The sequence below is a fragment of the Lagopus leucura genome, unplaced genomic scaffold (genome assembly GCF_019238085.1).
Source record: "Lagopus leucura isolate 7727_CA_CO unplaced genomic scaffold, USGS_WTPT01 Super-Scaffold_73, whole genome shotgun sequence".
In the NCBI taxonomy this organism is placed as follows: domain Eukaryota; kingdom Metazoa; phylum Chordata; class Aves; order Galliformes; family Phasianidae; genus Lagopus; species Lagopus leucura.
The window spans coordinates 769,523-793,456 of record NW_024962252.1 but is presented as its reverse complement, the minus strand read 5'-3'; the positions used below and the strand labels follow the sequence as shown (position 1 = coordinate 793,456).

Below are 23,934 nucleotides of genomic sequence, written 5' to 3'. Positions count from 1 at the left end.
ACTGATTTATGTTCCTAAAGAGTCTTGAGGAATATTCCTAATCCAAAAGTAGCTCTCAGGAAGGTTTCCATAGAAGTCTTGCTGCTTCTGGCTTGAGAGCAGAGCTCTGTAGTCAGCTGAACTTCAAACCCTGAGCTATTTTGTATATTTCCTAAAACCCTCTCATTTCATCCTACTTAGCTATTTATATAATCCTTACCAACTGGGGATGACATTGGCCTTTTAGATGGAGGCAAGCACTACGTTTCCCCAAGACAATTTATGGCGGTATTGGGAATGGAGCCCGGACCGCCTGAGCTGCAGCCTGATGCTTGGTGGTAAAATAATGCCACCTCCATTACCCAGGCGATGACTAAGCTGTCCTTGTAGCACACTTTGATGGTATATTTTCCAGCTCAAGTGGACATGTTCACAGAAGGGAATTGATTACCAAAAGTTGGCAGACTGGACAGCCTGCGGCCATGGTTGGAAGATGCCAACTTTTTTGATGGTTAGTGAAATGGAGTTATTTTATCCTCTTCCTTTAGATGTGCCTTCAGTTAAGAGATAAGATGTATCGATTATAGCAGTCTGTTATAGTTGTCTACACAGATTTCCTCTTGCTGAGATAATAATCGTCTGGACCATCTTTTCATTAAATTAATCCAAACAATAAGCCTTATGAAAACTGCAATGGGACGAATGCAACTGATCTGTTATTTGGGGTGTGTTTGTTCTGTAGACTGATGGGGAGGGAGAACTGCTGCACTGTTCCCCCCTCTGCATTTCTTCGTACTCAATTCTTCGACTGAATTCTTAAAATTGGCTGTTTAAACAGTCTTTAATAGGCCGTATGTTTCTGCTGTTTCTGAGTGGAATGAGAACATGAAAAATGTACCTTCTGAAGATATTTTTTCTGTGCTTCTCTGCCTTTGTTTTATCATCTTTTTCTCCCAGTATATATCCACAGTGAATAACGTTAGTTGTTACTACTAGAATTGCTCAGGTCACAAGTGATCTGAAAGAAATCTGTTAACTGTAATTTCTTTTCTTTTGGTCATCTAACTTTTCCTAGCTCATGTATGTTCCTTCTTCGTAGATGAGTACAAATTTTCTTTTCTCTCCACCAGTAACTGCCTACCTATCCCCGCATTTATTGCTGCACTTTTATTTGTTTTATGCTTTTTTTTATATTATTCCCTTCCTCTTTCTATTCTATACAGTTAAAACACGGTAACAAGTGCTTACAGAATATGAGATAAGACACGAAGCAAATCGCAGAAGAGAAAAAAGTCACCCACAGTGTCAGAGTATGTAATTGCTTTTTGCCTTTCTTCAGGCTTTCCTGGTGTAATGCAGCTTGTTGAATGACCTGTGGTTATGCAAACATTTTTTTTTCCCTAGTCTTGTCTTTAGACTAAAATTTAAGTAAACTGTTTCTTCTAAAACATAAATGAAAAAGGTGTATTGTGTTGTTAACAGCCACGTTTGCTGTGGGAAAAGGTGAGCAATACCAGGAATGGGAATTAACTGTCGTGGGGAGGGTGTGCAAGCTGCTGTAGTTGTAGGGACATTGCCGTGTCTCCCTCCATTTAGACGTGTCTCATTCTCTGCCATTTCTTGATGTACGATGAAAACCAAGGATGCAAAATATCCCAAAGCCTCCTTTGAAGCTGCTCCTACTACCAAGGGGAGTCGGTTCCTGGCTTGCATCTCTCTGGGAGGCAGGAGCTGGCTGGGCTCAGCTTACCCAGTACCTCTTGGGGCAACTTGGGGAATTGATCTGCGGTCTTCATATGGCATTGTACAGAGGAGTATTTGTTCCCACACAGCTTAAGTAGTGTTGCAGGTACCAGGAGTCCCTTCTAAGCTGGCAAGAAAACTACAAGCAGAATTTTTAAACAATTTATCAGCCTCTTTGTTAGAAGATGATGTTAATGGGGAAAGATCTCACCTCATGAGCGTAGTATGCTGTAGCCCCAGCTACTACTTTATTTTTGCCCATATGCATTTTGTTATGTAAAAACACCACCAAGATGACATCTCTCAAGGCTACAGTGGTGGTCTCCTCCATTCATGGAAATGAGAAAGTAAAAGAGAGCTAGAGGATCCTGCTTATCTGCAAACCATGCACTTTAATTACAGCGTTAGCTGCATGCCAGTGCCCGGGCTGCGCATCACAGATGTTTGCTGTTGCATAAATATGTAGAGGACAGCTTGGCATTTGAGTATGGTGTCAAAGACTCTTCCAGGTCGTAGTGCCACTGCATTCCTTCCAAGCAAAATTCTCAGGTCATTCACACAATGGGCACCCAGTGCTGAGTGGCAGGAGGCAGCAGCTCTGTGTTGTAGACAACTGGCCCTTCCCACATCTGCCAGTCTTCTCCATCTTCCAAAACCATCCCTAAAGTGACACATGAATTAACAAATGGCTGCATGTTTCTTGGTAAAAAAACAATGCTACATTGTTGTGAGGGGGAAAAAAACAAGCAGCAAACTCCTAAAACTCACAAATGAAGTAGAGAATTTGTGTCATTTTTAGCAAGACTCAAGATTTCCAATTGGTTTTGACTTCTTTCAATACTTCGAATTACTCATCTTTCTCCTCTTGCTGGAGGATTTTGCAAGTTACTGCGTTCACATCAAGGTGCTACGTTCATATCAATAGGAACATTATGCTTTTTTTTTTTTTGGTGCAGCTCCCTTCCATCTCTTTCTTCTGTTGATTTTTTTATTAATTAATCTGCAAGAGTCCAGCTACAGCAGATAATTCGTTGCTTGTCAGGTCAGGTGAAGGTAGTTCAGTTCATGAGGCACTTTAACAACGTGGAAAAGCTTCTTCACTAATTGGATTGCGGTACATGTGTTACTGCCCACTCTAACTCAACAGAATCTCTTTAATCTGATTGCCTCACTGTTATTTTACACTTAGAATTTGTGACATTCAACCTCTTTGTGAGAAATAAATATTATTTAATTATCCCAGGCTCACAGAATCGCTGAGGTTGGAAGGCACCTTTGGAGATCATCTCAGCCGACCCCTGCTCGGAGCGGGCTGCCCTCAGCCTCTGTGCTGCCTGATGCTCGGACTGCACAGCAGTGGGAAGAGCCAGAATTCAGCTCTCTTAATGGGAGAGTGCTATTTAAGGTTAAGAAAACAACACACCTTAGTTATTTACGAGTAATATATTTAAATTCTGGTGTCTGCACTCATCCTCCTCCTGAGCTTAATGGAAATGTGCGTGTATTCCTCTGACCTAGGACACCATTTAGTCACTGCCTTTGTATAACTATAAATGTAAAACTGTCTTGATTGTAATAGAACTATTTATTTTGCCTTTTTTTTTTTTCTTTTCTCATCTCCTATTCCCTTTTGTACCCTGAAGAGAATTAAATTTCCTACCTGTAAACTCTCTGCTGCTGCAGCAAGTTGGGAGACAGGATGCTAAATGTGTTTGTTGGTAGTTATTGAGAATGCCTACATTGTACTCACAGGAGTAACTGCAGTTTCATGCAAATATACTCAATCTAGCTTGGTATATGCAAATATACCAAATCAGCCAATTCAAGCGCCAGTAATAATCCAGCCACACTCTGATGGGGTTTGTAATTAACTAGCATACTCGCTGCTGCTTGAGATAATTTATGGTGCTTGTATGTACAGTGCAACCATATGACCATGTCCCTTACTCCTGCCTTCATGCTTGTGAGTGCTTTTTAATTGTTTATTCTGTGTGCCTTTTCTTAATACTTTGCACTTCAAGAGCCCTCCACTGTGAGGAACTTGGTGGTTTGATCAGACAGGAGTAAGGTGAAGTGGTGACTTTGTTCATATAGGAATGCAGCCACTTCTGGCGTGGATCTCACAGTCCCTTTGCAAACAGTAACTGCCTTTGAAGGCAGCACTGTCCTTTATTTTAACCAGTCTGATGTCAAAAGCATTACACATGTGGGAAGTCAGGGAATTCATAGCCAATTTTTTTTTTTTTTTCATCAAACCCATTATCATGCAGTGTCATCATGTGAAGGAAATGAGAAAAAAAACAGATAACCACGTTGGAATTACACAGGAATTAAACTCCACAGGAAAGTTGACTTACATTGCAGGCAATGTTTGGTTTTATGCTTCCAGTGCAAGAGCATGCTTTTCAGCAGCCTGATAGCTCTGCGCTTGGGAGATGGTTTCTGTGTTGTCTTATTAAAGAGACAGCATTACAAAATGCCATGAGAAGCATGGCTGTTCTCGTCCCCTCAAAACTGCTTAGCACAGGATTTGACGACCTCACAGAATGCGGTAGCGTTAGGGCAGGCTGGGATCTTTTCGTACAACGCGATGCACTCTTCACGTACTGAGACTTGTAGCCATCATTCTAATTAACGCTCCTCTTGTAAGGGACTGTACAGCACTGCCTCTTGTCTGGTGCAAAAATCCCTGCTCACGCGTGGTTCATTGTTCTGACGGTTGGCTTTCCATTTGCAGTGGGGAGAATAGTGAAGAGCTACTGTCTAGACCTACTTGCAGAACTATTATGGCAAAAAGAATAATCTTACAGGAGAAGTTCCTATTTCCAGGACCTATTTGTACATTCTGACTCCTCTCCGTATAATAGGATTACACATTTCTTATCGCAACTGCAAACTGGATGTGTGCCAGCCATAAACTGTGCACAGTGTAACAATATGATTGCAGGCAATTTTTTTTTTTTTTTTTTTTTTTTTTCCCTACCTTCTTCTTTCTCTCCATTCCTTCTCATTCTGGGTGAAGGGGAAAAAAATATTATATTAGACGGTGCGGGATGAATCACAGAGCATCACTTAAAACATTACTGTAGCCTGATACATGGAAGCAAAACCACTTGACCAATGGAAACTAATTACAGACAAGAAGTGTGCCTTAGGAGAAAAAGATACTGATGTTTGAAGTGTTTCCTTAATGCATGTGTTTGAATCTGGGGAGGAAGAATTAAGATTCTGTCGCTTTGAGGGAATCTTCCTATTCACATGGTAAATGTGGGATTGACACCAGTAGCTGAATGCTTATGGACAGATACACATTTCAGTGTGTTACTGTTTTATTTAACATGTGGGTTTGATTTACATAGTACTGTTGCAGTAATTCTGTCTGCAGTGTACTCGACTGTAATATATAAACCAGGTGAAATAATTTTGGTCTGAGGTAACTGAAAGCTAAATAAATGCTGCAGGGGGAAAGCTAAGCATTTACTGTGCTGGCTACCTTGAAATAGATTAAATAAACGGAAAAAAAAAAATAAAATAAAGCCAATACCTCTCTTCCCCTTCCAACAACAAAACAACCCACAAAACCGAAAAAATCCCAACAGACAGAACCACAAAATGGACACAGCAGTCCATACCACATAATATACGTAAGCAATCAGAAGTGGAATTCTTTTGCAGCTCATAGGGTTAAATGTAGATGTAGCCATCTGCTGGGAATTGTGCGCTTTCCTGGAGTCTGGCCAGGTGTCAGTGTTGTTTGGCAAGGAGAAGGTGACCCAGGTTTGCCGTTCGTCAGCACCCACTTTCTCTATGGTTATTATGGGATTTCTAAACTTTCATCTGGGAAAGCGTGCAGCGTGCCTGCTGCATTGAGCTGCAGCCTATGGTTCGCAGGGTCAGCCTCTGTTGAACATGGGCTGAGCTGTGAGCAGATGTGGCAACCTCAGTGGCATTTGGGATCTGCTCTGTGTCTTGTGGCTGCAAAAATAAAAACGCCCGTGTCATTGCTGAAATATGTTCTCCTGGTGTAGAGGTGAGACAGTCATCTATTTCTCGCTGTTTGGATGAGCTTGCAGCTTACAGGCGAGCGAATAGTTTTAAGTAGGCTTGTTCCTCTATCCTGGTTTTGGAAAGACAAAACGATAAAGATGGCTGCTGTTACATCAGCTGAGGTCTTGTTTGTCCTCAATCCCTCTTCCAGTGCATCTTTCCTTCCCTGAAACACATGCAGACAGAGGCATAGAACTGCTGCCTCGGGCTGGCTGTGCTGCCCCATGCTCAGCCTGTTGAATCCAGTAGCAGACTGGGCTTTTTTCCCTTTGCTCAAAGAAATCAGGGTAAACATGCTCTGCACTGAGTAAGTGCATCCGCGTTTGATGTCTTGCTGAAGAAAGCCTGCTTTTGTTGTTGTTGTTGTTGCTACAAAAAAAAAAAAAAAAAAGAAATATAGTGTTTCAAACTGAGTATTGCTGGCCATTTGCAGGAAGGTCTAGAGGTTTAATCAGAATAGAAATTCCTCTCTAGATGCATCAGACAGAAAGAGGCTGTGTTCTTGCATGAGAAAATCGCACATTGAAGCTATGGTCAGCCCAAGCATCGCTTCTCGAGCAGGCGTGGGTGGCTTGGCTGGGACAGCTGCTGCTGTGTGCTTGGCAATGAGCTTTTATTAACTCAGCAGCAGAAAAAAACTTGTCAGGTGGAGCTGTATCAGTCACTGTTTTGAGGAGGGGCTTGGGGAAGGGTGCAGAGGAGGGCTAACACAGCACCAACAAATTCTGGGTGGAGGCTATTGAGGCTCACTAGGCCCCTTTTCCCACTCCAAACATTCGCTATCTTTTGCTCTAAGTGAGCTTTTTGTAGCAACTCTATCTGCTGTTGAAATTCTAGTCACACGTACATAAGATTTCTCTAAACGTCTAATGTGCTGGGCTCCAATTAAGTGTGCTGTTGGGTTCTGTACACTAAATATGGTTACTCCAGTAATTGATTTTAAAGGTATAGGTGTGAGACGGATTGATGTATTTAGTCTGCAGATTGTATGTAAAAATTGGTGAAAGTTGTCTGCATTTATTTCAGTATTCAAACACCTCTTCATTCATTTATTCTGAGAATATTCTGGGAAATGAGTGTTTAAAAACCCCCACCACCAACAGAAGACAGTGCAAAACCATATTGGGAATTTAATGTAGACGTTGGGAAATTAAAAGTTCCTGCAGTAAATGCAACTCTGTCATATTACAGGTATACTGCAACATAAATTTCTCAGCCTCTACAACGATATCGAATTCTGCATACGTGCAAGATGGTTGACGTAGAGCGGTTATGAGAATTACAGCCTTGTTTTTCCTAGCTAGTTCATTTAAATTCTCAGCCTTAATGTTCTGTTAACCTTCCATTTTCTTGCTAATCTGCTTTAGGAGAATAAACAAAGTACAAGCCCTAAGTATCTCACAACTCAAAGTGATGTATACCTGGAGGGAGAGAGATAACATTAGAATGCAGTACACTTTTTGTGGCTTCATCACTGTGGAATCCTTGACCACTGATGTTAATGTTAAAAAATTCCTCATCTTCACGGAAAGGACAGATGGACCTGCTGGATCTGGTCTCCCTGAGATGGGGAATGAAAGCCACAAAGGGGATGCTGGAAGTGAGGAGGGGTAGGAGAACCCATGTGCCTGGAGAAAAGTGGATCCATTCTCTCTCTAGAGAGGCAGGATCCATGGAGGGACTGCCCTGTCCCAGCCAGCCTTTAAGGTTCTAAGTCTGCATCCTCACTGCAGGTACTTTCCCATCTTGTTAACCAGAGACATGTTGGCATCACTGTTATTCTGTGACATAGTATATATGCCTGCCCTTTTGCAAGGCGAGCGTGATATTCACTCAAAGCAAGATGTTCAAAGGATCATAGAATGGCCTGGGTTGAAAAGGGTCACAATCCATGAGGACCATCTAGTTTCAACCCCCCTTGCTATGTGCAAGGTCGCCAACCACCAGACCAGGCTGCACAGAGCCACATCCAGCCTGGCCTTGAATGCATCCAATGCATGGTAAGACTCCTAAGGAGCTCTTCCATGGCTCCCAGAGCAATGGTAAATCAGACTGCAGCAAGAGACTTGGTCCATCTTTTTTGGAGTTAACATACCTGGAGTTAACACTTACTTCAGTGACTTGTACCATATCTTATTTGCATAAAACAAACAATAACAATAAAGCTTGCACCCAGAAAGGGTGAGGTTTGGAGTCACTTCTGAATGCTGGTCAGCTTGTGGCATCAAGCTGTGCATGAAGCTGGGAGAGCTGAGAAGGCAAAATGAGAAAGTTGTAGAAGTAGCCACTACAAACTCGTTGAGACCACTGGGAGATGGAAAAGTGATTTTAGGAAATACATTTTTGTTATGCTTTATATGCAATGAAATACAGGTTCCTTTTTGAAATCTCTTGTGGTTAAACACTTCTATCATGTGCTCACCACCTGCTGGAAATCCAGCACGAAAACAAGAATAACCAAATTTCAAGTTGTAGCAGCTGAACCTGTTTCAAATAAATCGCAGAAGCTATTGTTTACGATAAGTGTTATCTGATTGCTGGCAGAACCTGTGTTTATTGCTTTTGTATATTACAGTCTCGTGTAATTTGGACAGCTAAAAATTGTTATCCTTTTTCCTTTATACAGAGAGATTTGTAAGTAGACAGATATCTATAATTACACTTAGTGGGATTGGAGAGCGTATAAAGCATAAAATAAAATTGTTTCATTTTAATTTGAAGTAATATCACATCACATTTTTTGCTTTCTTTTTTTTTTTAACATAGAACAAGTAATCTTTCTCATTCTTTGGGTAACACAGAAGGACGTTTCGGGACTGTCACAGCGATGCCCTGTGCAGACTGTTCTCATGTACTTGGATGTTTTGAGATGTTTGCAGTGGAAGTCCAGCACTGGGTGCTTATTGTACAGCTGATCATGAAAGAAAGCTATGAAGTGCAGCCTTACAGTTGTCAGTGAATATCTGAAGTGAATCTTCCATTTCTGTGCAGTAATGGTGTCTTTTTTTTCCCCCCTTCTGATTTAAAAATAATAATAAAACAAGCCAAGCGCAAATGAATCTTTCAGTTATTTCATTTCTCTTTAGAGCTCATTCTCTTTTATTTTCCCAGAACAGAAAACCCCAAATTGTGTCTAAAATCCCAAATGGCTGATGCAAAGTCGCAGCTCAGATATATTCTTCCATATATTTTGGGTGCTCTTGACTTCATGTATTGTTTATTTATACTAAATAATACACTCACTCTTTCTCTGAAGGTAGAGGAATATGCATATATTATTTACACCTTTTGATTTTGCCAAATAATATCACACTTCATGCTTTCAGAGCGCCTGACAACCCAATCCTCCCAGTAGTCCCTAGAGGTAAGAACAGGCAAGTGTGATTCACCACAAACAGGCTTTAATTTGCTGTTAAGTGAAACTTGCTGCTGTTCTGTTCCAATTCTGTGTCGTGGTGATGCTGTGACCTTTCCTTTGGCTGCTTCAGTCATCCATGTTTGTACCTTCTAGATCCAGTGAAGTGAAACCATGAGCATTTGAGATGTTACACAGTGAGAACTGCCTCTTGTTGGCTAGCAGAATTGGTTTTAGTTACGTGTAACGTCTCTACAATACAATCCCTGCAATACAAAGAAGAAAAAGAAAAGTCACTCAGCATTTACTCATGAAAAGAGGGATTTGAGCTGTGATTTTCATCTGTCAAAGCTGCAACTGTACTTGGGAGGTCAGAATGTGTGTGTTTGGCTAGGTAGGACACCACCTACCTAATAGACTAATTCATGGGGCATGCTGGACAGTCATAAGGGCAGCACCTTTACACTCTGAAGAAGTAAGGGAGGGAAGGGGAGGATCAATATAGAAAAGACCTTTTTAGGAGTGTACCAAAAGCACTTGTGTGCTTTTGAATTAAAAGCAGCAGAGGGTAGACCCTGGGAAATAAGATTTTCCTCCTCAGACTTTCATGACCCAAATTCCTTTTAACACAGAATTCTTCATCATCTGCAAGCTTTGGACCACTGTGATTGCTTTTCCTGAGTGAGATTTTCATGGAACTTAACCTGAAACATTCCATGTTTTATAGAATATATAGTTTGAATATCGCATGATGTGTGAACTTCGCTTTTTTCCAGTAGTCATGCTTGAGACCCACACTTTTCCTGTAGTAATGCAAATGGTATTGGATAAATGGAGTCATGATGGTGGGTCAAACAAAATGACCGAAAGGAGTGAGGTGGCTGGGACTCTTACCAAGGACTACTAGCCTACTTATGTCCTTTGAAATTGCATCTCCTTCTCTTCCAGCTAAAACTAATGGTCTAGGATGGATGTGCGGTACAGTGATGATAACTGCTCTCAACTGGAGAGAATTCACTTCACAGATGCTTATGCAGCTTGTCATGCCATAAAAATGAAATAGTACTTGGTGGATAGGATTTAAAAAAATGACTGACTTCTCAGGTACATGACAGGTATGTCAAGAAATGTAAGATCACAAGGCACCGTGTAGATCCAGTTCTGTGAAAGGGCAAGCAGCTGTCTGACAGATGCAGTCCGGAGATGTCCGTAAATGTCTGCTCTGTATCCCTCACTGCATGCCAGGAGCTGCTAAATGTACATGCTCTGGGAGAATGCGAGGACTAGAAACCAAAATACAGCATGTGTAGGGAAGGAGAAGGAGCCATCATGGGTATTCTGGGTCTTGAGATTCCTGTGATATCCAGGAGATGACCAAAGGTTCCCTGGAAGACCTGGGATTGACCTACAGTGCACTGCTGTATGATTTGTGTTCCAGAGAGCTGAAGAGAAGGCTGCTACTTTGGCTCTTCTCTTTTGTTTTCAGTATATATATATATATTTTTTTTTCAGTTGAGATTAGAATCCTTGCATGATTTCAATCGTCCCTCCGCTTAGAAATGCTAGATTGGAAGAGTCATTTTAAAAACCTATCCAAAATCACGCTAGCTAAAAAAAGCTTTTCCACTCTTTGTATGCAGGTCTTTTGCATCTGTGTTTCTCTCTCTGCTCTGTGTACCTGACCTGCAAGGGTGGAACTCAGACACAGTTGTGAGTGCAGCACCATGCCAGCAGTTCTCTTGCAGTTCTCTGTGTCAGCCTGTACATTTCAGGAGTAAACGCTCGAAAGGCAAATACAGATGTAAAGCTCAGTGAAAGAGACATTAATTTCCACTCTTTGAAAGCACATCATCGTTCCCATTTCACAGATAAGGGAACGTGTCTGTAGGAAGCAAAACCATCTATTTAATTGTGTTACTGTCAGGATCGTTGTTTGGAAACGTTGGCCTTTTGTGACATATTTTGGAGGCCACAAGTCTTCAAATGCAAACTACTGTCAGAAAATCCAGAAAGCATTTCTGTGTTGCACAATCCAGTTGGCTCTGACTGGGTGATGTTTCTCCACTGAGACCGCTGTCAACCAGTGGGTAATTTGTGGGCTGCATGTGGGGACTGGTAAGCAGTTGTTAGAGGCCACGTTTCACATCCAGACACCTGTAAAATTATGTAGAAATGGTCTTGGGATCCTAGAAGGCTTATTTGACTACGCTTTGCATGAAAGTGATGTTTCCGAAGCATTTCCATTATATCTGTAACTAACAGCCATGGTCACGATTTTGAAAATGACAACAGAAAAGAGCTCACCAAATATGTGGCTGCTACTGTTAAAAATAAAATAATGGTCTACCTTTTAGTGCAAGGAAAGTTGAGGTTTAAAAACGTGGTTGTGAAATTGGCCACCATTTTGTGTGCCTAGATTCTCCTTGCCCAACATGTGGAGAGATTTAGGCATCTTGGAATGAGATGTAAACAGCCAGCATACATAGCAAGATAAAAAAATTATAGTATTAAATGCAACATAGCATTAAGTCTCCTTTTCTGTTTTCTCGCCAATCCAAAGCTCCAGGGATTCACATCTATCCACTCCTTAAGCCTATTTTAGGACCTCCATCCAGAGGCAGGTTCCTTGCTCCTCTGATTAAAAATCTGCATTGGCACACCGTTTTCTTTTTTCCTTATTGGTAAAAGTCACGCCGACAGTTGCAGTGAAAAAGCTGGCAGGCGGTTTGATGGGTGAGCGCCCAGTTTCATGTGTGTAGACGTTCAGGTAAAACTGAGAGGCAGCTGTGGAATTTGGGAGCTCACAAAAGTTCGGTGAAACGGCACCTGTCAGGGCTGTGCTGGTGCGGCAGCTGGAGGCTCGAGAGTCTCCTTTCTTCTTAGTCAAAGCACTGAAAAAAAAAGCAGTGGAAGTCAAGGAGAACTCGTGAAAAAGATGGATGAGCGAGGTGCCTTTGCTGCTGTGCCAGTGCATGCAAAGAGAAGCTCTGGGGGATGCAGGCGAGGCTGGAAGGCCCTCGAGTTCCCTGCTCCTGGGGCGTGTTGCCAGGGTGCCGGATCAGCCCCGTAAATGTTTTTCATGATCTGTAGCGGTGTTTTCCCTAGGCTCGTATGTTTTCCCTTTTGTATAGGGCTCTGCTTCCTTGCCCGAGGAACAGTTGCAGACATCTATTTCCCTCATCCTTTCTGAGCCCTTTTCTAAGCTTCCTTCCCTCCACAAGTCTTTGATATATTCCCTTCCCTTCCTGATCTGAGGACTGGTAAGCACAGCAGGTGAGTAGTGTTAGCGCTGCATCTGCTGCTAATTGGGCTCACAGGCTCATTCAGCTAGCGCTGGCAAGTGCAGCACCGAGTTAATCAGGAGCCGAGGTTTGTAGGAGAATGTTCATATTATGTAGGGTAAGCAGAGATTTGCATGTCAGCTTTGAAAACCGGGGCTTACTGAAATGAGACTGGCTGCTGCTTTTCGTTGTTGGCCTCCCTATGGCCCCGGTCACCTGAGGCGCCTTGAGCCTGTGCTCCCATTTATCTGTGCAGCAGGCTTGGGGCATGGCTGCTGGCCCCAGCTGGGAGATGGTGACCAGGATGTGGTGAGGTGGGTTGTCACACAGCATGTTGTCTTCAGCAGCAGTGCTGGCTAGAGCAGGTTCCTGGCTTTCCAGCCTTCTTTTCATCTGCTTATTAAGACCTTGTGCTGCCACAGACTTTTCCAACTACCTCTCTTCTCCTTTGCTTTTGTTGTTCTGACCGGTTGAGATTGGATTGCTGAAGTGATCCAATGCAGGCGTTATCCCCTTGTCTCTGAAAAACACAACAAAAAACTTGCTTTTAACATCTTTCTGCTCAGCAGGTTGGTTTACAGCACGGTGCCTGCGGGCTGCCAGGGCCGTGCAGGTGTGGAGGCAGCGCATGGCAGGTGGAGGGAAGGCAAGAACTTCTTAGGCCAGCTTTGCTTTTGAAGCCAAGGTATCCACTATCTGCAGCTTCAGTGCTTTTGCCTAAGGTCATGCAAGAATGCTTGGCAGAGCAAAGAACTGAAGCGTGTCTCTCCAGATCTGGGTTACCACTTTAACCCCAGGACTGTTTTTCTTCCAGCTCTTGAAAATGGTCTGAAGCTCCCATGAGGTACTTCGTGAGAGCTTTTTACGCAGAGATTTTGCTCTAAAAAAGGACGACTGTTTGCTTTGCAAGGAGAAGCTCTTGTTCCTCTTTCCTTTGTGATGTATCCCTTCTGTTCTTGGCTTGCCAACTTGATGATATCATTCCCCATGCATCGGGCAGAAGCTGTTTTCCCTCTATTCAGAGAGCTAGGAGGAGCAGCTGCTGCACTGACTTCAATCTCTAGCTCTTTCCATGCTCCTGTAGCATGCCAGTGGGAGCTGGGATGAAGGTATGTGGAGAATGCTAACAAAAAACCAAATTTGCTGTGTCATCCTTGAGTCTCCCAAGCCAAGGAGTGTTTCACTGGTGTTTATTCAGGAGGAATCCAGAGTTTGTGCAACATTTCCTGAGAATGCTGACAGCTGAGCATGGAGTGCTCCCAGGCCTTTAGTCAGCCACCTGTGTCAGAGACGAAGTCTATACTGCCTGATGACTTTGCTGTTACACAAAACAGGACATGATTTCTTAGCGCATTATGCCTCCTGCCATACACTGGAAAAAATGAGCCATTCATTTCCTGTCCCTCGTTTGCAGGTAGGTCCTTCAGTCAGGTCCTTTGACCCTTCTTCTTCTAGAAGACTGTCATCTGTTTGGGGTGTGGAGATACTTAAACGTGCTCCTTCTTTTTATATCCTTTTCCAGTGATGATATCTCATTCTTTTTAAAAACAGTAATTGCTTCTGCACTCTTCACTGCTCAGTTGTGCGGGAGCCTGGGTACATTATCCCATGCATACATCTAGTATTCACTCCAGCAGTCTTCTGTAATTGACAATTAATTTGAGAATCTTTCTCTATGCTGTTCTTTCACCTTGAGTGCTGGGCGTCCTGGATCTCTGCCACCTCATATTTCTTGGATAAAGTCACTGTGGCTTCTTGTCTTACAATGTCTGACTCTGAGCCAGGGCAACTTGTTGGGGGAAAAAAAAAAAAAGCTAAACACAGCGTGTATTGCAGATTTGTTTGAAAAAGCAGAATAGTTGGAGAACAGTTCCTGTAAAACAAAGAGAAAGTCAGAAATCTTGATCTATCCAGAGAAATTCCAGGAGAGCTAAGTTACCAAATAATGCAATTAGTCAATCCCTTTGTCATAACCATTGCAGTCTTCATTCTTTCATTCTGTGAAGAAAGGATGCCATATAAATCATTTTCTGGGATGCCTTATGTCCATCCCATTCAAATGTATAAAATTCCATTCTAGTGGTGCTTTGATTTCTAACCTTTAAAAGTTATGAGCTGTGACAGAGGAAATTATAAACTCCCATTTGTTTTCTGTGCTTGTGTGGGGAAATTCTGTCTCAGTCCAAGCGCCATGAAGCCTACAGTGCCTTAAACTGATTTATGGAGCCTTTTCCTTGATTTGCTTGCAGCTGGTATGTGTAAGTCCAAATTCAGTTACCACACCTGCAGTAAATCAGTGATATATAAATGTTTCCCGTTTCCTAACTTGGGAGAAAATCCATTAGTGGTTGAATTAAACCTTTAAAAGACTCTTAGTTCCTGAGTGTTAGACTACTGTAACTTTTATGTGTGATTTTAACACATTCTGAAGTGTTAGGCTAACTACAAAGAGCCACTGAGCATGTAGGTGACAGTTGTTAATGTATTTTAAGAACAGTTTGCCTCTAATAAAAAGGGCTCTATCATGTAAATGTTGGTGTATCAACTCTAATGAGGGGTTATAAAGAGGGAAGAAGTCAGCAACTAGGTATGTTCTGTTGTTCTGTTGTTTTCTTAACCTAAGAGACTGTCACTGCCTTTGTAATACCGCTTAGGTTGTATTGTCATGAGGGACAAGAAGCTTTTAAGAATGGTAGGAGAAATGAGCCTGTATTTGTTAATAAATATTCCCCTCCTTTATCTTCCTCTTGTTCCTATGCAGTCCAGGAGATCTGAGCTGGGACAGTAGTGTGACCCACTCGCCCACTTTGTTTCCCCAGCCACAAATGGTGAGAATGCTGCAATCCAAATCACGGAGTGCTTCAGCTATATTGCTCAGCAGAAGGGGTTGGGGGCCCAGCAATGGAGTGCTTTTTGCAGTGGTAAATTGGACCAGGCACGTGGTACCCCATTAGATCTGCCATCTGAGCTGCTGCTTGGGGCATTTCCATTGAGCTAAGATGAGCCAGAGTTCAACTAGTTCAAGTAAAGTCTTTGGTAAGCTGCATAACTTAAAAGGCATGCTGTTGGCCACAGGGATAGTGCTTGCAGGAGCCAGGTGGCAGTGGCGTAGTTTGGAGGTCTGTCTTACAGTTTTGTCTTCTTTCCTCTCCTGTAGTTCCTTCTCTTTCCTTCCCTTGTGCACCTCCCAGGATCCATTTCAGCCAGTGGAGCCAAGCGGTAGGAAGAAGTAAACAAGTTGCATCACTACGCTAAATTGCTTTCTCTTCCCTTTCCTCCTCAAAAGCACAGAAGGGAATAGCGAAGGAAGATTAGTTGTGTCAGAGCTCTATCCTGGTGCCATTGCCATGCTGTGTGTTGCTCACAGCCGAGCGTGTGCACTTTGTCTGGGATAAATAACACTCAAACTCTGTCTCAATTTTCTCTGCAGTTTCTCCCACTTGCGTTCATTTTAAAATTTCATTTCTCACTCTCATTACTATGAGGCTTGCCGTTCAGTGCCCAAGGGAGTCAGGTAAAACATTTTTATTTACTTTTGGTTTGGTCTGTTTCTACTTTTAACTTCGTTTCTTCTTTCAGTTTTTGTGTTTTGTTTTGTTTCGCAGTGGTTTTGGGAGGGCGAGGAGGGTCTGACATTTATACCATGTGTGAGAATCCTTCAAATGTAAATCTGTGTCCTTCAGTGTTAGATTTCTGGCTAATTCTTTCCCTATAATGTCATCTTGTTTTGCTCTTGCTGTCTGTGATCTCAAAACCATGCAGTGCAGCAAGGAAACTTCTGAAATCTGGATGGGATTATTTAGAGTATTATTTGACGGTGATTGTGGATTATTTAGCTGTTCATAGGCACTACTCAAACCACAGTTTTGCAATCCAAAAGCACTGGCAGCAGCAATGCTTAAATACATCCACTTTTTTTTTTTTTTTTTTTTCCTGTTGTATTCCTTCTCCCTGCAGCCAAAGCAGACTGCCTTTTCAGTTGTGCTGATGCTGTAGTTTGAGGGACATGCCATGAACCAGATTATCAAGTGCTCTGGGCTAAAAATAATCCTTCAATACAGCGAAGGTGGAGGAGGGTTTTTCTACCTGGCTCAGTTCACTGCTTTCCAGGATGACCCCACGGGTGGTTTTGGCAGCTCAACCCAAGGGACAGCATGATGATGTGCAAGGATGGGAACAACATACAGAGGTTGAGGAGAGGTAGGAGCTTTATAGACAGAATTTCTCCCAGAAAATTTTAGCTCCCAAATGGTGAATGGGTTCTTATGCATCTTGCTGCAATGTTTTTCAGATGTTGTAGCCATAAAGGCAGGGACATGTCCCATTCAGCAGCCGTTGATCTGAGCGTAGTAACCTTTGTAGAAGGGCAGAGCAATAATGTATTAAACCACAGCCACTAAATCTGCAAGAGCACTTCTGTCAAAACACCCAAATATAAAAGGTAATGTGTGCTTCACCTTCTACAGTGTTACTCAGAAGGGACATCAGGTAAAATACAGAATGTACACAGTGACTTCCAGATCAATGGCTTCTGGGGTGAGGATGGTGAGTAAGCATCTCCCTCCCAACGTGACAGGTGAGTGAAGATGAGGAGGAATTTACAGAGGAGCCTCAGGAGACCAAGATGCTCTGTGAGTGTCTGTAATGGGAGAAGCATGAGCCAACCCAGTGTGTGGGTCAGCAGACCACTAGACTTGAGTCTAAACACTCTTAAAGGGGAAAGTTCAATCAGCTTTCACTCCAAAGAGCATTATCAGTATATAACACTAATCCTATGTAACGGTGCTCAAGCCTGACACAGGTACCATGAAGTAGATTTTGTTGACCAGTTTAGCAAACATACTAAGATGTTGTCAAAGTAGTTGGGTCAGAGTGCTTCCTTAAATCATACTGCTCTTCTGACTTGGTGATGTAGCTTTGCTGTGGCCGGTTAGCAATAGTTGACATTCAGTGAACTCTGTGCTATGAAAATTACCGCCCAGTTATTTTTGATCCTGTTAGTGTTTGGGTTTAGCATTTAGTTCTTTTTAGGGGGAGAAGTTTTTTTGTTTGTCTGTGATCATCATGCTTTGAAGTTGCAAGTGCTCTCCTCAGTCAGATGAGTGCTCATGCCTCTGTGCGCTGTGTCAGATCTGTTCCAGGGGCCGGTGTAGCACGCACTCAAATAGTAAGAGGTCGGATTGCAGCTCTTCCAGCCTCTGCAGTATCATTTTGTTTTAATTTTAAAGCACATGGTAGAGGCAGGAGGGAATTCATCTTAAAATATTCACAGATACTCAGATGCACAGCAGGGTTGCGTGGAGATTTCCTTATCTTTCCCTTTTGAAGGAAAGATAGAGAATTTTGCAAGTCACTCAAATCCTCACTCAGGAAACAGTGGATTTATTGTGGCTGGAGACAACCTGCTGTTTGGGTTTCTGGGAAGGAGAGGGCCCAATGTTCCTATTCATGCACGACAGTCCTTTTTCCCTTTTTTCCTTTTTTATCCTTTTTTCTCCCTTTTATATTGCATTACCATGCTCTTGCCCCCCACCCTCCCCAGCTGAGCGTGGCTCTCCAGCTCTGCATATTGTGCTGCTTTTCCCCTGCTGTGCCACTCTCTTGTGTGCAGTGGCAGCAGCAAAGTAAAATCGACTGAAACGCTGATCTCCGAAGCACTGGCACACAGTGCTTTAGAGATTAGGATTTTAGTGCATTATACTCAGCTGCTAGCAGAGCAGAGCAGTGTGACAGGGAAACACAATGCAGGAGCCAGGGTTCTGACTTGGAGCTTTAGCCCTGCTCCCTGTGGGCAAAGCACTTCGCGCTTCTCCTTTTTGGTGAGCGTATGTATGGAGAGGCTGGGGCTTGCTGAGCAGATGAAGAGGGATATCCAGGGCCTTTTCATCTAAATCACATATATTATTAAGGAAAAAAAAATTCTTGCTAAGAAAAAAAGTTTCTGTGGCAAGATTTTTCTGCACTATTCTCATATGCACATCCTCGTTTTTTTCTTTTCCTTTGCTATATTTAGCTTTTTTTATTTTCCCAGAAGCTAGGAAAGATGGATTTTCGCTCCTGCTCCCATAGACTTGCAGTCAGAATTTGCTGCCATAGCAATTTGCTTTGGGTTCTGCTCTCTTCTTTGAGTTCTGGGACGACGCAGGGATGCTGCAGGTGGGCAGTTACTAAAAGTGGGAGCCTGGCTGGGTTTGTATGGGCACCTGCAGCGTGGTCAGTATGTGTACCCACAGCCAGTTCCCTAAGGTAACTTCAGAGAAGGCAGTGCTAATTAGTGCCCTCATCTAGTGTCAGCTCTTCATTGAGTTGGAAAGGATCATTACTTAATGACATAAAGTCATTTTAATAACTTGGCAATCTCTGACATCCTTATCAAATATCAGATAATCTCACTTTTTTGGTAGTCTTTCCATTGGCTTAAGGCCAGTTAGTAGTAAAAGCGTTAATTTTTATATAACTGCATTTAAACCCTATTTAAAAGTGCTTCTGTTCTTTATTCAGAAGGGAAGGAAAATAATACCAGGTACCAGAATAAATTCTCTCTTCCGGAACAATGAAATATTTCTCTGGCACAGGCTGAGGTTTGTGCTGCATGCAGATGTCGGCGAGCATCTGTCTCTCTCATGGTCTTTTTCTGTTCAGCAGCTCATTCTGCTCCTTTCTCTCTGCATCCCCTTTCTCCTCCTTCTCAGCACCACATTTGGTTCCTCTTCTTTCTCAGTTTTGTTGTATAACTTTGCCGATGGGCATCAATTTCCCTCCCAGCTTTCTGTTGGTTTCCAGAGTGCCATTTCTCCCCTCTTGTATTCTGGTTTTACTCTTTGGCCTTGACCTGACCTTCAAGCCAAGTAAGTTGTCTGTTTCAAGAATGCCTGCTTCTCAAACCTGACTGTTTAGCACTGTTATTTTTCTGACCTTCCTTTCCAGAGTTGTTCTCTGATCGCGGTTGTATTCTGTGCTACGGAGTTCTTTCCTGCATAGTCTGGTAATAAACATCACTTACATTTCCTACTGTTCTTCTCCTTTCTAGTTCACCTAACTTCCCCTTTGCAATCATCCTGGATTTACCACCTTTTCATCATAAAATGGCTTAGGTTTGAAGGGACCTCAAGTATCAAGCTCCAACTCCCTGCTGCATGCAGGGCCGCCAACCTCCCCATTTAATACCAGACCAGGCTGCCCAAGGCCCCATCCAACCTGGCCTTGAACACCTCCAGGGACGGGGTGCCCACAGTCTCTCTGGGCAGCCTGTGCCAGCACCTCACCACTCTCTGTAAAGAACTTTCCCCTGATATCCTGATCCCCCTGGTATCCATTTTCCTTTCCTGCTGCCCTATAGCTGAAGCCATGAGGCAGAAATCAGAGATTCCCTCGCTGTTTTCCTGCTTTTCAAGGTCTTGGTAGCTACTTCTATCAACAAATTGACTTTCTGTTTCTCAATCCAACCCCTTGAGCCATCTCTGTTAACCTCTTGAGGATTCGCTGTCCTCTTCACCTCACCAGCCACTTCAGAGAGGGCTTTGCTCGGCTGAATTTCGTGCTCAACTCCCTCGTGCCTTCTCCTAATTTTTTCTCCTTTATTTTCTCTACTCTGGACTTTGTTGCCTTCCCATTAATGTCATCTTCCAACAGTAGTCTTCTGGCTGTGTATCCCATGTAGTCTGGTAGCTTTGCAGCACCCCACAAGTGGCCATCGGTACTTCTGTCCTTCTCCCTTTCAAGCACAAGAAGTCAGCACTCACCATGCTTGCCTTGGGCACACGTTAGGGCACAGCAGGGAATAAAAAATGAGAGTCCTTGAGCTCAAGTCCTCCTTACCGTAAGCTGAAGCACACACCTGTGTGCTTCGTTCACTGAGCAGGAGTTGCATATGCATGAGCCATCACATGCCCCATCTATGTGGCTACCTATGTCCCCTCTGTAGTAACTTGGAAGTCTGTGAGCCCACTCTTGAGCTGTGGTCGCTCTCTGGTACCTGTGCTTGGTCCCCTTTTGTCCCCCTCCCGAATTCATCTTCTCTCTCCAAAGGGATGCTGTAAGAGCAGAGTGGAAGGAAGCAAGGCAAGGGAGGGGAAAATATCAGAAGTGTTAAAGAAGCAGAAAGGTCAAGAAAAGTAGGACTGAATTACAGCCTTTCAGGCACAGCCAAGAAAAGCATACCGGAGACAGGGATTGCTGTTTCTCCAGAGGGAAAGCTCAGACCAGAGAGCTTCCAGCACATGCTTTAACTTGTTAAAAATGATAATTAATTTGCATATGGAAGAACTGAAAATATAATAGAATTACAAAATGGAAAATACTTTTTTTTTTTTTTTTTTTTCTGCAAAGTGATACATTGTCTTATGCAGGACCATTGCTATCAGAGAAATCATTGTGCTAAGTCAGCTATATTTTAAACCATGATACATGCTAACTCTGGTTTTGTCTTGCATCACAGGGAGAGAATACATAAACAGGTTCCCAGGTTTTCTTTTTTTTTTTTTTTTTTTTTTTTGTGCCTCATTCAAGCTATAAATATAAAATAAAGTCATCAAGCTCAGCACATCATGGGGGGAGCACCAGCAGTGAACCCCCAGCACAGGCACTCAAATACCATAAAGTGTATTTGAGTCACTGTGCAGCGCGTTTGTGCCTTCAGCAGATCACTGTGACTAAAAACATGCATTCAGCATTGCCTGCAAGCAGCCTCCTGCCCTGCAGTGCTCATTCTGAGCAGGGGCTTCTCCTTCTGCAGGACAGGAGAAAGGCAGGACTGGTAATTCTGTTAATGTAGGTACTTCGGGGGCATGTTGTCAAAAAGTAGCTAGCACAGTAGATGGGCCAAGTAAGGATTGCTCCTCACTTGCTCTGTGTCAGTACTTATTTCCTAAGGAGGAGTTTTAGGGCTGAAGATGCCTTGGGAAGCACACAGCTGTGCACAGCTGGACCTTGCTCTGTGCCAGTGACTGCCAGGATAGCTGAGGATGATGCAGCCCTTGACCTCAGGCCAGCTCAGGAATGGCTTAGCAATACCAGCAAGGTCTAGTAGCCTCAAATCCTGTGAGTGTGGGAATAATCTGCGCTTTGACGCTGATTCTGTGCCCTTAGGTTGTGCTGCAGTAGGGAACAGTCACCATTTGGCTGCAACGCAGCTGCACAGCCTGTAAGCCCTCTGCTATTTGCACGTGCCCGGGGCATGATTTTGCAGGGCTCTTACTGTGTGGGAATGAGGAAGGAGGGGTGATGGGTTGTGCAAAGCCAACAGGTCTGCCCTGCACAGCTCTGGTTATGCACATGTAACAATGATTTATTTGTGCCTGCTTCCCTGGGCAGGCAGAAATTGAGGTTACATTTCAAGGTATAACTCTGGGAAGGGCAGGTTGAAAGCAAAACAAGAAAAAAAAGTCCAGACCCTAAAAATAATTAGGAGCTTAGAAAATGATGCCAGGCTTTTCAAGAGGCTAACTTGTATACAAGTAAAAATGAGTGTGTGGCTGCTGCGACGCAGAGGCCAGAGCTGCTGGGGCAGCTGTTCTGATGTGCTGCTGTGCCTCTGCACCTTGTGGATAGGTGCTGAGATTCGGTGCAAGGAGGCTGCTTCCAGAGGAAAGTCTGTGATGGCATTAGGTGATGCCAAGCGCCTGGATTGTATTTCCCTGGGCTGTGTTGGACACACACCAAGGGTACCCACGTAGGGATACAGCCACCTGTACCCTTCTCTGCCTTCTCATCAATTCAAGACGAATAAATAACTACTTTAATTAATTTTTTTAGTTACATGTGTCATAAGTGCACGCTCGTACAACAGATGAGCTCTACCAAGAAAACTGTAGAGGTGTTTTTTTCTCCTACATCTGAAAAAGCACATTAAGCTGCATATCACTTCAGAAAGTCCCAGGAGCATCAATGCCAGAGGAAGGCATCCCTTATTTATTAAGCCATCTTTACATGATTTAGCCATGGGATGCGATGACAGCAGCATTGATCCTCGTGGTTCACCTGTGTATTAATGCCTCAAGTGTGTGGTGCAGGGGTTTTGCACTCGCCAGAGGTTGAACGGAGGCCTCCAGAAGGGGCTGTGTCACTGTGAGCAGTGAACACAAACCTATTAAGTAATGAAACGTGAGATTAGCGATCAGATAACGGCGTGCTGCTAATTTGGGCACAAGTGAGACGGGGAGGTCAGAAGTGCAGATTGTAAGGAGATTCTGGTGACTAAGCAAGGAGGTAATGCTCAGCAGCATGGGTGGTTTAATTCTCGTACAAAATATGTGCAAAAGAAAGCGCAAAATCATACATTTTTGTGACTGCTTTAGACAAACCACAGACAGTCTTCAGATACAGCCTGGGGGAGCCAAGTGCAGGTGACATAGATGGGGTCAGCTCTGCTCCTAATTCCATTTTTCCTTTGCGGTTTCTGAGAGATGGAGCTTTCTTTTTTTTTTTTAAACAGAATCATTATTATTATTTTTAATATTTCTGTACAGACACTACATTGGCATTGATTCACTGAGTTTATTTGTCAGCAATAAAATGAATGAAATTCTAGAGGTACAATTTCAGCCAGCTGCTGCTGTTTACTAGCGAGACTACCAGTGACCCTTAGCATCTATAAATACATCGCAGGGAATTAAAAGCAGCAACCTCTCCAGTCATTTTTCTCTTACTCATGTTTCCCAGGCTTTTCTTTTTTCTGTCTTTTTTTACTTTTTTTTTTTCTTTTTCATTTCTCACCATTTCATCTCCACGGCTTCAGGTGCAGGCAAACATTAAGAGGAAGATTTAATTCCTAGTGAATGGTAGACTCGGTCATTTGTTAAAGGACTCATCAAGCCATTAGAGCATGCAAAGGTTTTCCTCCAGTCTGTGCTGTGCTGACTTTCAGTAATGGCCTTCCTAAAGTGAAAATTTAGATCTCTAAGCATTATTTTTTAGCTCCTCGTTCTTATTAAAGGGAAAGTTGTTTGCAGTCATTAATTAGTTACAATTCTGACTTCCAAAAAGCTTTAGGTAATAAAGAGGCGCTGCAGCTTCTAATCCCCTTTTTCAGGTGGCTTTGCATTCCTTTTCACTGATTTCAGAGGCCTGACATGGACCAGTAGGTCTTTTTTTTTTTCCCCAGTCACAAGTCATGAAAAGAGACACTGTTGTTGCTCAACACCATGAGCCACTATGAAAGGATTTGCTCCTCTGTACCTGGGAAAATTCCCCCAGTCCTGATGACGCCAAGCATCTCTGCCTGCAAGATTATTACTTCCCCTTGGACTAAAATGACACAATATTGCCACCCCACATCCACGTTTCTTCAGGCCTTTCTAGCTTTTGTTTGAGGTTTCAGTTCGGTGCGATGCTCAGCTTTCTTACCTGCTGCCGCGGTGTGCAGAGCTCTTGCTGCAGGCAGGCAGGTTACAAATTTGACTTCCCTGCCGTAGAGCACACCTCAAGAAATGGGTGAGGATACAGCCAATAGCACTGGGTTGAATAAAATCACTGACAAAAAGGCACAGTGGGTGCTATTCATCCAAACCAGCCTGTGGTGCTTGCCCTGGG

General features: G+C 43.2%; 1 protein-coding gene across 7 annotated transcripts in view; it reads left to right on the top strand.

Annotated features, from left to right (window-relative positions):
* Positions 1-23,934, top strand: part of KLHL29 (kelch like family member 29) — a 402,070-nt gene that overhangs the window by 89,390 nt on the left and 288,746 nt on the right. Inside the window, exon 1 of one of the 7 annotated variants that reach the window (XM_042882314.1) lies at positions 15,739-15,919. The exons of the other annotated variants lie outside the window; for them this stretch is intronic. The gene's annotated coding sequence lies outside the window, so the exon portion shown is untranslated. Of the gene's footprint in view, positions 1-15,738; positions 15,920-23,934 lie in introns of those variants that run through there. 7 annotated transcript variants of the gene reach the window in all.